The 17,215-nt window shown below is 35.1% G+C and overlaps 1 protein-coding gene across 23 annotated transcripts in view; it reads left to right on the top strand.

The window, feature by feature from the left end:
• Positions 1-17,215, top strand: part of CLIP1 (CAP-Gly domain containing linker protein 1) — a 162,715-nt gene that overhangs the window by 15,145 nt on the left and 130,355 nt on the right. The window contains exon 1 of one of the 23 annotated variants that reach the window (XM_056821832.1): positions 6,829-7,910. The exons of 21 other annotated variants lie outside the window; for them this stretch is intronic. The gene's annotated coding sequence lies outside the window, so the exon portion shown is untranslated. Of the gene's footprint in view, positions 1-6,828; positions 7,911-7,978; positions 9,314-17,215 lie in introns of those variants that run through there. One more of the 23 variants, XM_056821814.1, reaches the window with a different exon arrangement.

Below are 17,215 nucleotides of genomic sequence, written 5' to 3'. Positions count from 1 at the left end.
AGCAAAGCCCTGGTTCACCAGGGGTCTACGACCCAATGGTTACTTTCACAAGGTTTAGCCGGTGATGGAATATTATTGTGCTCAAAGGAATAATAAAGTAGAGGAATTCCATGGAGACTGGAACAACCTCCAGGAAGTGATGCAGAGCGAAAGAAGCAGAACCAGGAAAACATTGTACACAGAGATTGATACACTGTGGCACAATCAAACGTAATGGAATTCTCCATTAGTGTCAATGCAATGTCCCTGAACAATCTGCAGGGATCTAGGAGAAAAAACACTATCCACAAGCAGAGGACAAACTGTGGGAGTAAAAACACCGAGGAAAAGCAACTGCTTGACTACAGGGGTTGAGGGGACATGTCTGAGGAGAGACTAAATGAACACTGTAATGCAAATACCATTTGTTAAGTGGTAGGCAAATCATCATCATTTGAAAATAATTTGATTTTTGGAAATAGTCAAGAGATAGATATGGTATATTAAAAAAAGGTGAGTGATCAAATTGGGTAATATAATTTTTGGTCAAAAGCAAGATGTTTGCAAAGCAATGAAACTGATTATCTTGTGTTATTTACAAATCAGCCCTGTAACATAATTCATAAATATGAACTCCAGAAACATTCTGGACAAAAACTATAGAATACAGGGGGGGAAAATCTTTATTTGGATGCCTCAATTTTGGTATATTTGCTATTTGAGGAACAGCCTGAATAACAACATTTCTAATAAGTTATAGAAGGCTTCTATAGTCTTTGTTTTCTAAATCTAAAGTTATGAAAAGGAAATAAAAAATGAAATACTCAGGATCAGGAAAGCAAAAGAAGTGAGTCTAAGAATAATTTCCTTGGGCCTACATAAAAGTAAAATGTTAGGCTTTTTTTCCTTCTCTTTAAAGTAGCTTTTAAATGTCACATTAAGTGTTACCTGTCGTTAAGCTATTCCTTAATCAGAAAGTTGATTTACTGAGGTATTAAGAGCTTATAAAAGTTGTGGATTAATAAATAAAAAAAGAACATGTGATTTCATAGACATATCCACCCATCTTTTTTTTTTTAACTCATACTGTCAAATACTATGTATTGGTTCTAAGACAAAAGAACAGAATGGGCTAGGCAATGGGGGTTAAGTGATTTGCCCAGGATCACAGAGCTAGGAAATGTCTGAGGCCAGACCAGCATTTCTTTTTCCACCTAAATCCATGCTTCTTTCATTGCTATTCTGATGCTCACACCTTTTTTTCCTCTTAAAATCTTTACCTTCCGTCTTAGAATTAATACTAAATATAGGTTCTAAGACAGAAGAGTGACAAGGGTTAGGCAATTGGGGTTAAGTTGACTTGCCAAGAGTCACACAGGTAAGCAGTATCTGAGGTCAGAAATTAACCCAGGACCTCCTGACTCCAGGCCTGGCTCTCTTTCCATTGAGCCACCAGTTGCCTCTATTATACCCTTCTTTTACTCTGTACTAGTTTCTTACCTTTAAGACGGTTTAGCATAATGCTGCTTCTATAAAAGAGTACTACTTACTAATTGAGGTTCTGCCTCCTGTTATTTTCCTCCAAAATCTCCAGTATCTTCCTAGTATTTTGAAAGGCTAAATTTTATATTGAGAATTATAGGTTTTACACGGTCTGTGTTTTTATTTTTTTTTTTGCTTGTGAATTTGACAGAGCAAGTAACTTGTGTCACATGCAGGACTCTATTATTGTTTCCTTAAAATAGTTACTTAAAATATTTGTTTTTATTTTATTTTTTTATACATCCCTACCTTCTATCTTGGAGTCAATACTGTGTGTTGGCTCCAAGGCAGAAGAGTGGTAAGGGCTGGGCAATGAGGGTTAAGTAACTTGCCCAGGGTCACACAGCTGGGATGTGTGTCTGAGGTCAGATTTTAACCTAGGACCTCTCATCTCTAGGCCTGACTCTCAATCCACTGAGCCACCCAGCTGCCCCCAAAATGTTTATTCTTGCTAAAAACAATTTTACATTAGCCAAGAAACGGTTAAATGACAAATAGTTTTATATATGAATGAAGAACTAGGTTTCTTCTTCTCAAATAGGTGATTTGCCCAAATAGAGAGGATGAATGTTATGTACCACTGAAACCAAGAGTCTACTTTGATAGAGCTTTAATGCTCTGTCTTAATTTGTAGATTGGAAAGAGATTTGCTCTATGCAAATCTAATTCTATGATTGGATATTTATTGCTCTTATGTACCACTCACTTGAATGGAAGTGATAATTGGATAATTGAAAATTTTGCCTTTGGCTTTTGGCATGTCATTTTTTAAAAAAGCAATCTCAAGATTTTTTTTCCCCTGAATCCTTACTTTCCATCTTAGAATCAATATTGGGTATTGGTTCTAAGGCAGAAGAGTAGTAAGGGCTAGGCAATAGGGGTTAGGTGGCTTGCCCAGGGTCACACAGCTAGGAAGTGTCTGAGGTTAAATTTGAACCCAGAACCTCCTGTCTCTGGGCCTGACTCTCAATCCACTGAGCCACCCAGCTGCCCCCCTTCAAGATTTTAAGATCAAGAAATCTTATAATACTATATAGTTCTTTCACCTGGTACTAAGATAGTCAAGAATAATAAAATTAAAACATCAATAATAATAATAACAACTAGCATTTATACAGTACTTTTCAAGGTTTGCAGAGTGCTTTACAAATATATCTAATTTTACCCTCATACAATCCTCCTGAAAGATGCTATTATTATCCTCCTTTTATAAATGATGAAATTGAGGCAAGTAGAATACTTGTCCAGGATCACACATCTAATAAATATCTGAGGTCAAATTTTAATTGAAGTCTCTATTTATTTTCAAATCCAACACTCTTTATCTGTTGCTACCTAGCTACCTTCATTATCCCTTAGTGTAGTATGTGTGGATTTGTTTTGTTTTGAGGAGTAGATGTATTTTTTGTTTTGGATTCAATTATCTTCTTTTGATATTTTGTTATTTTTTTCACCTCTATGAAATAATCCTTTGGCAATTTGATTAGTATAGCACTGAATAAGTAAATTAAAATTATCTTCTTTATGTAAACGACTCCAACATCTTATGTAAACAGCCATGATCTATCTGTCATTCTAATCCTGTATCATCAGTCTCCTGTTAGACATTTCAAACTGGATGTTTCTTGAGCATCTTCAACACATGTCCAAAATGGAACACATTATCTTTCTCTCTAGGCTGATCCCTCCTTTTAACTTCTTTTTTTTCTGTTGAAGATATCAATATTTTTCTTATTATGTAGATTTATAACTTCAGTTACATCATCCTTGATTTCCTGCTTTTTCCTTCTCCCCACATCTCTTGTCTAATAATTACCACGTCTTCTCCATTCTACCCTTATAATATCCTTGGCATCTGCCCCTTTCTGTTTACTTAGGAAGACATCCCCTAGTTTATGCCTTTATCACCTCTAACCTGGACTATTGAAATAATCTCCTAAATGGAATCTGCCTAAAGCCTTTCCTCCTTGCTACTCTATCCCCCACATAGCTGCCAGCATGATATTCATAAAGCACAGGACCATGCCACATTCAGTAAATTCCAGTGGCTCCATATTGTCTCTAGGATCAAATGTAGACTATTCTGTTTGTCATTTGTAGCCCTTCACAATCTGGTTCGAACCAACTTTCTATACTTATTACACATGAATTCTTTTCACACTTGTATACGTGTCAGCTAAACTGCCTTTTTTTTGCTGCACCTCCTTCCCCTCTCTATTCCCTTTCCTCTAATTCATCACATTCTTCCCTAGTCTTGAATTTCAAGGCTGACCTCAAGGACAATCTTGAGGCCTGGAGTAAGGAAGGTTTGAATTCAAGTCTAATTTCAGACATTTAATAGCTGTGTGACCATTATCTTCCTCTTGCCTCGGTTTCCTCAACTATAAAATAGGGACAATACAAACACCTAACTTTTCAGAGTTGTGAGGATTAAATGAAATAATATTTTAAGGTGCTTACCATATGTTTGTTATTCAGTCATTTCAGTTAAGTCTAGCTCTTTGTGACTCTATTTGGAGTTTTCTTGGGAAATATAACTTGGAGTTGTTTGCCATTTTCTTCTCTAACTTATTTTACAGAGGAGGAAACTGAGGCAAATAGGGTTAAATGACTTGCCCACGATCATACAGCTATTAAGTAGAGGCCATATTTGAATTCAAAACTGCCTGACTTGAGGCCAGCAGCTCTATTTACTTTGCCACATAGATGCCCCACTTAACATATAATAGGTGTTATATAGATGCTTATTCCCCTTCCCCCTTTCCCACCTTCCTCAGCTACCTTTGTAGTATCTCTCCTTCATTACCTTCCTTGTATTTCGCCTTGTTCTTATGTGTATATATGGTTTCCCTTCGTAGACTGTAAATTGCCCAAGAGCAGAGATTGTTTAATTTTTTATCAATCAAATTTTATCTATCATCATTTAAAACATCATACATTCTCATTGACTAGGGCCATACCTGTCAAGAAAATCTTCTTTGCAATTAGAATTGTCCAAAAGTAGAATGGGCTGCTTGGAAACCTTTAAGCAGAGGCTAGATGACCATTTGTTGATTATGTCACTCTGGGGATTTTTTTTTTTCATTCATAAATTGGACTAAGATGGACACAGAGGTCCTTTCCAATTCTCAAATTGTTATATGAATTTAAATTTTTATTGCTATACTTGTGATTTCATTGGTTTAGGGAACTTTGGAAGCTCCCTCTATTTACGCTAGAGAGGCACTGTGAAGTTAAATGATTTGCCCAGGGTCACCCAGTCAGTATATGTTGAAAGATAAACTTGCTATGTTGGAGAATAAACTTGATTCCAGATGTTGAGATAGGAAACCCTATTATTGTTCCATATTGCTTTATTTGAAAATTTTATTGTATGCATTTAAAAAAATTATTTTGAAGAGTCAATAGGTTTCACAAGACTACTAAAGGGGTCTATGATTTTAAAAAAGATTAAGAAGCTCTGACTTAAAAAGTCCTAATAATGTAGATATTATTAATTCCAATTTAAGAAATACTAGTTAGTTTAATTAATTAGCATGTTGTATATGTGTTTCTAGTGGCTTGTGGTTAAGGAGTTTCAGAGACCGGAGTAGACAAGAGATTGTGTTTGGGCTGCCTTCTGCTTTTGGAGGGGAAAAAAAGACATAGCAGATACTTCTCTAACTTGTGACTTCAGGGAAGAGATTAAATATGAATGAATCCTTGCCAAGAGATAGGATATTATAATAATAGAATCATTACTTCGCTGTGTTTAGATATTTTCGCAAGCATCACTTAAAAAGCAATTCTTAGACAACATTCTTCTCCATTAAATTAGATTTCTCTTGTCTTTTTAAGTCAGAGCTTCTTAATCTTTTTTAAAATCATAGACCCCTTTAGTAGTCTTGTGAAACCTATAGACTCTTCAAAATAATTTTTTTAAATGCATACAATAAAATATGTAGGAATACAAAGGAAACTGGTGATGTTGAAATAAAATTATCAAAATATTAAAACAATTCATTGACCCTTGGCCAAGAATCCTCCTGTATTCTAGGGGATACCTTAAGTCCTACTCTGAAAATTCAATAACATTGATATAATATTTATAGGATTTTAGAATGTGAAGAAAACTTGAAAGAATCTAGTCTTCTTAGAAGTTTTACAGATGAAGAAACAGCCCTGAAAGGGTAATATAAATTTCAAAGTTACACAGCTAGTTATATTAGGTGGCAGAGTCAAGGGTAGAGGCCAGTTTTCCTGATTCTTGCCTAGGCAAGGACCCTTTCTACCAGATTGCAGCTTTTTTTTTTTTCTGTGCCAAAATGACAAGAGTTAGATTCAATTCAGTGCAGATACTAAGACTTTCAGTGATATAAGCTCATATTTTCACCTTTTATATTTAAAAAAATATAGTAGCATCCTTATTTCGCAGACTAGGAGAATGTGTTGTAGTGAGACTAAGGTATAATGAATGTGGTTCGGTGATTTGTCTAAGGTGACAGACAGAATGGCAATATAATGCCATGTTTGTTGATGCCAGGAAACACTGAGATTGTTAGAAAAGCTGATCTTAAGTGGTGGGACCTGTCTACACTGATAGCAAAGTCATTTCTGGAGAAGCTAGAGTCATGCTAGCTGTTCCTCCCCACAAGTTGCTTGTGGGCCTCTGCCTTTTGATTTATTGGGCTTGTGCTGGAAACTAAATAGATGCTAAAAGAAATTTTGCTTTTTAACTAATGACAGATTTTCTTAAGAGGACTGAAATCCCAGAAAGCAAATCTGTTATGAAAAACACAACCACAGTTTTTCTTTTCCTTTTCATAATTTGTAATTCCTATTGTAATTATGTTGGGGAGCTTCAGATCTAGCTAAAACATTTTATTAAAGATAATCTAAAAATTAACTTCTTTACATATTTTGCAAGTTCAATTTGCTCTTAGTTGAGTTTTCTAACATGTATTTCTTAATATAAAGCTGTTTTGCTTCATAAAGTGCTTATCTTAAGAATTCATTTCTTTAGCATTTTAGGCCAAATAATTTTAGAAGCCTAAGTGAAATGATCCCTTTGCCTACAAATTACTGATTTGACTTTTCTGTACTACGGGCTCCTAGACATTGACACAGAAATAGTAAACTTGGCTTATATAACTCGGTTAAAATAAAACCATCTTAAATTAAACTTTACTATGACTTTTAAAAATTTATTTTTATTATTTTGTTAAATATTTCCCAGTTATATGTAACATTTTTTAAACAATCATTTAAAAAAAATTTAGTTCCAAATTCTTTCTCCCTCTTTTCTGATCTCTCCCCTCCCCCTTTGAGAAGGCAAGCACTTTGATTTTGATTGTGAAGTCATGTCACATATATTTCCATATTAGCCATGTAGCAAAAGAAAACATAAAACAATAAACATAAGGTTAAAATATGCTTTGGTTTACATTTAGAGTTCATCAGTATTCTTTCTGGAAGGAGATAACATTTTTCATCATGGGCCCTTTGGAATTCTTAGATCATTGTTTTGATCATAGTAACTTAGACTCTCATTTACCCTGACTTTTAAGAACATTTCTAATTCCTTAGGACTAACTAACTAAGACTCTTAGTTCTCACTCAGTGTTGACTTGAAAACCTGATATCTTAGGAAGGGGAAAACCCCCCAGAACCCTGCTAGTGTCACCCCCTTTTTTAGCAAAGGTATAATACCTCAAAGCTATGATGAGGTCTTGTGTTGCTATTGTGACTTTTTCAAAATATACTATTTGCTCAATAAACATAAACCAAAATTGTAAATAGAGGAGTGAAGGAATACCTGAATCATGAAAGGGTTAGAAATTCAGAAGTTACAGTCTAGGATTTGAGAGTCCTTGAAGACAAAGATGACATCTTTTCTCATTTTACATTCTCTTTAATTTTTGAATTCTACTATATCTTCTAAGTCTCTAGGGGAAACTAAGTAAGAAAGGGAGTATAAGATCTAATCCTGACCTGGCATACAGAGCACTAAGTTGAATAGTTGCTGTTGGTTTCTTCTCTGCTTACCTGCTATCTAGATTGACAGTATAGATGATGCTACTTTCAGATGAGTGAAAGTTTTCCTCATGTCTTAGGCCAATCGGGCATAGATTCAGGTTTACGTATAGACCCATTTTCCTTCCTTCTGGAGTACAGAGTATGTAACTTGGAAACAAAACTACTTAGGAATTCTGTTTTATGACTTCACTATCATGATCTCACAGCCAGCTGGAGAAGCTGCTCGATTTGCCCAGGCTTCTGGCAAGATGTACTACTGAGGCGAGGCCTGACCCAGTTCTGGGGACAACATGAGGTACCTGGTCTTCTCCCATCACCAGACTCAGTTGATCTTTCTGCAACCTCCATAGATAAGAGTACAATAATTGTTTGAGGTCAGACCCACCATATTTTCCTTAGAAGGAACATATTTTACTAAGGAAATGCTTGTTTTCTAAATGACCTCTTGGAGAATGCAGGAATTGATTTTGATTTTTATAGTAAATCAGTAAAAATGTTGTGTTACTTGGGCGTTTGGATAGATAGCAGCCCTAACCACTAATTCTATTACTATTTCCCATTAATTTATATCAGCCTGTAAAGAAATTTAATCTTTCATCTAAAATATGGTTTGCGCTTCTCAGAATTAGATGGTAGCCAGAACTTTGAGTAAATCTACCCTTTGGATTATTTGCAAGACAACTTGAACAAAAGGGGCAAAGGGTGAATTGTGATCTGCATTGTTAGAGGGATTGACAACTCATGTCAGTGAAATGATAGATAGATTCAAATGTAATTGCATATCAGCAAGAAAATTCCTATTATTATGATAACAAGAGTAGAGGTGGTTATCAGTGGAAAGAATTTTTGAGGCCCAGAGGCTCAAATTAAAAAAATACCTCATTAAAATTTATCACTTATTTTAAAATCTATTGCTTGGCTTAGTGTACCTATTTAATTGGAATCTAAAGCATAGAATTCATGTTTATCAGTATCCAGGACTCTGGTCTCACTAAAGGATATTTTTTGGGGACTAAACTGTCATGGATTTGACTCTAGGAGCTTGGGGTAGGAAAATGTATGGTAGGGTAATGATGACAGTTAAAGGTGACCTCATAAGGACTAACTGAAGTAAGTCTGATTTTTTTTGGGTCACATTTTGCATTGACTTGGTTCTGAGAGAGCTGTATTCTTGAATGATGATACTATTAATAATTTTGTTATTCATTTTTTGAAGTGTATTTTCAGCTTCTGTTGCATTATAGACCTTTCCTCTTCTCCCTAATTGTTAATACTTTTCCTCCCCCTCAAACTTATTTTGTATATGCTTTGCATCTAAGGCTGTGCGCTCTGAAGGATGTAGCAGAGAAAAAAATCTCAGACCAAATTCTCACATGACAGTTAGTCCTAGGGCAGGTACTTGACAGAATGACGATGTCTGGGTCAATCTTTTATATCCTGAAAACCTGAAACAGTTTTGATCTATTATTTGTTTCCTAAATATCTTTGAGCTACTAATTATATTTGATGTGGTGCTCTCACAATACCTCTGTGTTTTGACAGGTTTGGAGCATGCTTAGTTCTAGGCCTGATAGGTAAGGTCTCAAAGGAACAACAGTAGTTCAGTTATTTTATTTAGAGCTGAAGTTTTGTTTTCAGCTTTTATGAAAATTATAAGAAACTTTCTAATCTTGGAACTCAGAAGCAAAGAGGACTGAAATATCCTTATTGTAAATTTCTGAACAAATGATGTCTGATGGAATCAAGTTGAACAAATGATGAGAACACATTCTTTGAGGTAGTCAAGTGGTTTTTAATTCTATGAAGAATTTTCAATTTAAAATATGGTCTCCATATTTTGTCTTTTTTTCCCCTCTGTGGTGTTATGGGAGTTTCAGTACTATCCTAACATAATAAAAGGCAAACTAAACCCTGATTTTACTTAAAGTGGTGATAGTGCATTTATCTGCTTTAGGTTGCTGCATGAAATTCAATTCAGCACACATTTTTGAAGAGTATATTATGATTTGGACAAACTAAGTGTAGTGCTAGAGTGGCTCCTGAGCAGAGATTTTAAGGGATGCTAGGTGGGTCTGAGGAGCTGAGGTAATCAGGGGGTATATTCCAGTCCCAGCAAAGGTATGGAGATAGGAGTTGGCATTTTTGCCAGTCTGGCTGACCATGTCAGGGGAATAAAGTGAAATAAGTCCATTAACATAGATTATGGACATATTGACATGCTAATTTTCCTCTTGTCCAACAAGATTCTTAATTTATTTTGTTTTTTAAACTCTTACCTTCCATCTTAGAATCAATACTGTGTATTGGTTCCCAGGCAGAAGAACGGTAAGGGCTAAGCAATGTGGGTTAAATGACTTGCCCAGAGTCACAGCTAGGAAGTGCCTGAGGCCATATTTGAACCTAGGACCTCCTGTCTTTAGATCTCACTCTCCATCCACTGAGCCACCCAGCTTCCCTTGTCTCTTTCTTTTTTTTAAATTGACCTCTGAGTAAAAAAACTGCTGAGTCTTTTTTTCTTTTAATCAGTACTTGTAGTAATGATTCGAAAAGAGAATTTTGATGGGGAAAGGGAAGTATTTAATATTAATTTTATGTGAGAGAAGAGTTCTTATAGAAAAAGAAAATGGTTGAAATACAGCTTGCTCAGAAAAATTCCAGTTTCCAGAATCCTTCCTTTTTCCAGTTTTGATTCTAGTAAAGGGAGTAAATTAATTTTAGGTTACCCTGCATGAATCTCCTTAGTTTGGAGAGAATGAAAAATATTTGGTTAGATGGAGAAAGAAAATACTGTCTTCCCTTTATTTGATAGTGGCTACATTTGATCTAATTAAGAAAATGCAAAAAACTCTTCTGTCCATGAAATAATCAAAAGGGATAAAGTATTGTTCTTTAGGAAATAAGTCATTCCTCTTTTCACTCATTTCAGTAATGGTCAAATCCCAATTGAATCTCAGACATTAAATCTAGTTCAGATCTCTTGCCTGTCTTTTAGGCTTTTTTTTTTTTTAACCTCTTAAAATAAACCTGTGTGCCACAAGGACATTTGCTTGTCCCATCTTTAATGTTTGCCAATCAAGCTTCCTGTCCTCAAGAGGAAATATGAATCTCTTGTAACAAGACAAAAAAGGATTATACAGCTGTGATGTAGATTCATATATATCTTGGTGAAAATCTATGACTCTGGAAGAGAGAATAGGGATGATGATTTATGCAACTCTACCTCACTTAAATCCAGTTTATTCACAAGTCTCAAGACATCACTCTCTGATGTCATGGGCCCTCTTAAAAAACAAAGAACAAAATCATTCAGCCTAACTTGTCTTCCTCTTCTACAGAAACTCAGTCCTTGAACTGGGTCCCACTGAAAATTTCTCTTTTGCTTTTGAGAAGATAAACATTTTAAGCAAAAGAAGTGATAATATTTGCTTGCTTAGAACTGATGAGTCTCTTTACAGATATAAAGACAGTAATCACACCTGTTAATAGATATAGTACTGACTCCTTTGTCCCAGTTCCCTAAGGACCATGGTACCTTTCCAACTGACTTGGAGCTAAAACTTTCTATTTCTGTTCACTCTACAATTAGAAAGTAAGCTTATTGAGAGCAGAGACTTTATTATCTTTCTCTTTGTCTCCCCTCATCTTAGCATGCTGATTTGCACATAGTAAGAAACACTTTATTCATTCATTTTTTAAATGAATATTCATTCATTTCACTTAGATTGTCAGGTTTATTGGCATATAATTGGGCAAAATAGCTCCTGATAATTGCTTTAATTTCTTCATTAGCAATGAATTCATCCTTTTCATTTTTGATACCTATAATTTGGTTTTCTTTATTTAAAAAAAATCAAATTAACCAATGGTTTATCCTTGCCCCCCACAATAAAACCAACTCCTAGTTTTATTTTGTAATGCAATAGTTTTCTCATTTTGTTTTATTAACCTCTCCTTTAATTTTTAAGATTTCCAATTTGGTGTTTAATTGGGGATTTTTAATTTGTTCTTTTTCTATTTTTAAAGTTCTTTGCCCAATTCATTGATATGCTTGTTCTCTATTTTATTGATGTAAATGTTTAGAGATATATAATTTCCCCATATGAATCCCATAAATTTTGTTATGCTGTCTCCTTGTCATTCTCTTTAATGACATTTTTGGTTCTTTCTAAGATTTATACTTTGACCTATTCTTTAGGATTACATTATTTAATAATAATAATAATAAATTTTAATCTATGTTTCTATGGCCTTTTATTGAATATAATTTGATCATGATATGGAAAGGATGAATTTAATATCTCTGCTTTTCTGTATTTGGTTGTGAGATATTTATGTTCTAATCCATGATCAGTTTTTGTGTAGGTGTATTATGTATTGCTGAGAAAAAGGTATATTCCTTTCTATTCCCATTCAGTTTTCTCCAGAGGTCTATCATATTTAATTTTCTAAAATTCTGTACCTCCGTAACTTCTTTCTTATTTATTTTGTGGTTAGATTTATCAGGTTCTGAGAGGGGAAAAATTGAATTCCCCCACTAGTATAATTTTACTGTCTGTATCCTCATGTAATTCATTTTAATGCTTCACTGGATAATGGTACCTTTTAGCAAGATGTAGTTTCCTTTCTTATCTCTTTAAGTTAGGTCAATTTTTGCTTTTGCTTTGTCTGAGGTCATGATTGCTACTCCTACTTTTTTTACTTTAGTTGATGTGTAATAGATTTTGCTACAGCCTCTAGAACCTTTACTTTTTGTGCATCTCTCTGCTTCAAGTGTGTTTCTTTCAAGTTATGTTTTTCACAACATATTATGAGGTTCTGTTTTTTAATCTACTGTCTTCTTCCATTTTGTGGGTGAGTTTATCCCATTCACATTCATAGTTATGATTACTAACTGTATAGTTTTCTCCATTTCTTTCTCCTCCATTTATCCTTCTCTCTCTGTCTGTCTCTCCCTCTCTTTCTTTCTTATCTTTTTCTCTTTCTATCTCTCTCTCTTCTTAAAATTGTTGTGTTTCTACCCTAATCTCCTCTCTCTTTTGTCAGCCTCATCACTTTCTCTCATCCCCTTCCTTCTTAATTCCTTGTAGGGTAAGATAGATACTAAGTATTTGTATTATTTCCTCTTTGAGTCAGTTCCAATAAGAGGTTCAAATGTTGCCTGCCATCCTCCCATTTTCCTCTCCACTGTAAAAGTTCACACCTCTTTTATATGAAAAAACTTACCTCATTTTCCCCCTTTCCTCTCCTTTTTGCCAGCATATCCCTCTCTTTCAGTTCTTAATTTTTTTTGTATATCATCCCATAATAGTCAACTCGTATCCATACTTTTTGTATATATATATTCCTTCGAATCTAATGATAAAATTCTTAGTAGGTACAAGTATCTTTTCATGTAGGAATATAATTAGTTTAAATTTATTGAATTCTTTATGATTTCTCCTGTTCAACTTTTTATGCTTCTTTTAAGTCTTGTATTTGAAAGTAAAATTTCTCTTCAGCTTTGGTCTTTTCATCAGGAATGTTTAGAAATCTTTAATTTCATTAAATACCTAATTTTTTTCTCCTTAAAGCATTACATTCAGTTTTTCTAGGTAGATGCTTCTTGGTTGTAGTCATAGTCCTTTGCCCTCTGGAATATCATAGTCCAAACCTTCCAGTTCTTTATTATAAAAGCTGCTAAATTCTATGTTGTCCTGACTATGGCTCCATGATATTTGAATTGTTTCTTTCTGGCTACTTGCACTATTTTCTCTTTGACCTGGGAGCCCTGGAATTGGCTTGTAATATTTCTGGGAGTTTTCATTTTGGGATCTGTTTTTGTAGGTAAATGATAAATTCTTTTGGTTTTTATTTTACCCTCTAGTTTTAGGATATCAGAATAGTGTTTCTTGGTAATTTGTTGAAATATGATGTCCAGGCTCTTCTTCTGATCATAGCTATTCAGTAGTCCAGTAATTCTTAAATTTTCTTTCCTGGATCTATTTTCCAGGTCAGTTGTTTTCCCAATAAGATATTTCATGTGTTCTTTTACTTTTTTATTCTTTTGATATTTCATTTTTTTCTTGTTGTCTTATGGAGTCATTAGCTTCCACTTGCCTAGTTCTAATTTTTAAGGAATATTCTTCAGTGAGCTCAAGTACCTACTTTTTAAGAACTTATTTTCTTCTGTGAATTTTTGTACATCTTTTTCCATTTTTTGTGCTTCTTTTATCAAGCTGTGACTTCCTTTATGATTCTCTTGCATCACTCTCATTTTCCAAATTTTCCTCTTCCTTTATTTGATTTTTAAAATCCTTTCTGATCTCTTCCAGGAATTCTTTTTAGGCCTGACATCAGTGAATAATAATAATAATTATTATTATTTTGAGGCTTTGCATTTGGTTATTTTGACACTGTTGTTCTCTTTTGAGTTTGTGTTTTGATTTTTTTGTCAATATAGTAAATTTCTGCGATCAGGTTTGTTTTGTTTTGTTTTAAATTTGCTCATTTTTCCAGCTTATTTTTTTGACTTTAAATTTTTATGTTAAAGTTAGGTGGGGGCGGGGCACTGTCCCAAATGTCAGGTGTGTTTTTTTTTTTTTGTGCTGTAAATTTTCAGTTCATCAAAGGTAGTATTAGATTTAAGGAGAGGTTTAGTCACTGCTCTCTTGGGCTGTACTCTGGTCTCTGAGTGACTATAAGCATTCTTTTTTGCCCATAAATTATGGCCATAGTCCCCTTTCCTTTGTGCCTACAAGCTCTAGACTGTTTAGTGCTCCTTCTCACTGGATCCCTGTATAGACAGTGTAACAGAATCCTACTCCTAGAGTCAAAGTATCTCCTATAATCTCCTGAGCAGTTGTCCCCTTCCTGTCTATACATTTAAGAGATCTAGAAGCCACTCTTGCTGATTCAATCACACCAGTGCTTGTGCTTGCTTGCCTTGTGCTGCCATGCAAGACTGCTCCACTTTCACCCAACTGAAACATACTTTTCCTGTTGATTTAAGTTTTCTTGGGATAGAAGGTTGTTTCATCTTGCATTTTTGTTGTTTCTGCTACTCCAGAATTCATTTTGTGGTGTTATTTTAAAGTTATTTGGAGGAGAATTTGGGAGAACCCAGATGAATCCCTGCCTTTATTCCTCTACCTTGATTGCCCCTCCATTCATTTTTTAATATGAATATTTCCCTGGTATCTATGCCTTGACTGTATTTATGAGGAAGAAGAAATTGCAGGGAGTGAGGGGGTGGTAGAATCTATTGTTTTTATTGTGGATTAAAGGAAGTTTGTGAAAAGGTTGTATATACCCTCAACATCTCACAGTTGTTCTAGTTTGAAAAATGTATTGACTAAAGTTGTACTTTGGCACAGGATACTTAGAATACTTAGATACTATGGGTGCTACATAGAAAGGGGGACTATAATGAGGTAGATATTTTTCCTTTTTATAAAAATAAATTTTTATTGATTTTTTAATTGTACCAGGCCCTCTCTATCTCCCTTCCCATAGGGCAGCATTGATGAAGTATTGGCACCTGTGCCAGCCTGGCAAGGTGGAGCTGCTCTGTTCTCCCTTGTACCAGCACCCGAGGACATTTTTGCATGCCCTGTCCCTCTCTTCAGCCCCCCAATGCAAGCACTTCCTCCCTCTACTCTCTTGGGTAATGGGGTGGGGGGCTCACAGACAGCTTGAATTTGTACTCTGGGCACTTGAATTTGAAAACCTTCGCCAGCACTGCCATAGAGCCATCCCGTATAACAAATAATATTTTGTGATAGACTTTTTAAAAAGTGAAAGAGGGGAAAGAAGAAGAACTTATATATCCTAATAACTGTTACCTTGGGAGGTTATATATGCATTCCAGTAATGTTGCCAGGTCCTTACGTGTTTCTGGAATGCCTTTTTTTTTTAATTGTATTTAGAGACTAATACATTCTCTTGAGTGCCCTGAATAGTAACACATTTTTGTTCTCTAGATTTGGTTTGGGGGTTTAAGGTCACTGGGAGCAAAGCCTGATGTGGCTAAATTATAAACTATTCTAAAAGCATTTCCAAGAAGAGAGTTCCAAAATCATTTTGCTAAGATTCCCCCTCCCTCCACTACTACTTAAAAATGGTTTGTTTAAATGTGGTATTCCTTACTTAAAAATGGCATGCAACAAGGTGTTTCTTAATCATTGCAGCTCCTGAGAAGCTTTCATTTCATTTAAGCAAGTTTGATAAGCTATTTGTTAATAATAATGTGAAACAGAAAATGAAATTGGGAACTAAAAATCATTGATATTTGTTGTTTTTATTTTTGTTGGGAAAGACTAAATTTTCACTCTTGCATTAAATCTTTGTCAAAGTTCCTTGTTTTAGAACCTAAATCTGGTGTCATTAAAGAGCCAGAAGAATATGTATTGGAAAAGCTGTAGCTTTTAGTGTTGTAGTGTTAAATTTAGAATTAGTTCTTTTACCTCCCAAAACATTGTAAGTCATAGACTAAAACCTTTACACGAGAGGGCAGCTGAGGGGTTCAGTGGATTGAAAGTCAAGCCTTAAAGATGGGACGTCCTAGGTTCAAATGTGGCCTCAGACACTTGCTAACTGTGTGACCCTGGGCAAATCACTTAACCCCATTGCCTAACCCTTACCACTTTTCTGTCTTACTGGTTTTAACATTGAAGGTAAGGGTTTAAAAAAAAAAAGATTTTACAGGGGATTTTTTGTATGAATGTAAGTTTGGTCCCAAAGACATTGGTGGGTGGGGGGACCTTTTTTTTTAGGTAGAGTAATGATTCTAAAAATTCTGTCTATAGAATTTTTGAATAAGTGGATACTTTCTAGCTATGTGACCTTGGGCAAGTCACAACCCCAAATGCCTAGTCCTTACTGCCCTTCTAATTGGGACTGATACTAAAGATTGATTCTAAGACAAAAGGTGAAGTATTTTGTTTATTTTAGTTTGGTTTTGTTTTAATCCTTACCTTCTGTCTTAGTCTTGATACAGTGTGTATTGATTCTAAGGTAGAAGGAACAGTAAGGGCAAGGCAGTGGAGGTTAAGTTACTTAACCAGGGTCATACAGCTAGAAAGTGTCTGAGGCCAGATTTGAACCTCTAGGACCTCCTTTTTCTTTTTTTTTTTTTAAATATATTTTATTTGATCATTTCCAAGCATTATTCGTTAAAGATCATTTTCTTTTCCTCCCCCCCACCCCCCATAGCCAACGCGTAAGTCCACTGGGCATTAGATGTTTTCTTGATTTGAACCCATTGCTTTGTTGATAGTATTTGCACTAGAGTGTTCATTTAGAGTCTGTCCTCTGTCATGTCCCCTCAACCTCTGTATTCAGGCAGTTGCTTTTCCTCGGTGTTTCCACTCCCATAGTTTATCCTTTGCTTATGAATGGTGTTTTTTTCTCCTGGATCCCTGCAAGTTGTTCAGGGACATTACACCGCCACTAATGGAGAAGTCCATTACGTTCGATTATACCACAGTGTATTAGTCTCTGTGTACAATGTTCTCCTGGTTCTGCTCCTCTCGCTCTGCATCACTTCCTGGAGGTTGTTCCAGTCTCCATGGAACTTCTCCACTTTATTATTCCTTTTAGCACAATAGTACTCCATCACCAACATATACCACAGTTTGTTCAGCCATTCCCCAATTGATGGGCATCCCCTCGTTTTCCAGTTTTGGGCTACCACAAAGAGCGC

This window comes from Monodelphis domestica, chromosome 3, assembly GCF_027887165.1.
Source record: "Monodelphis domestica isolate mMonDom1 chromosome 3, mMonDom1.pri, whole genome shotgun sequence".
NCBI lineage: Eukaryota > Metazoa > Chordata > Mammalia > Didelphimorphia > Didelphidae > Monodelphis > Monodelphis domestica.
The sequence above is the reverse complement of the archived record's forward strand: the minus strand, read 5'-3'. Positions and strand labels throughout refer to the sequence as shown.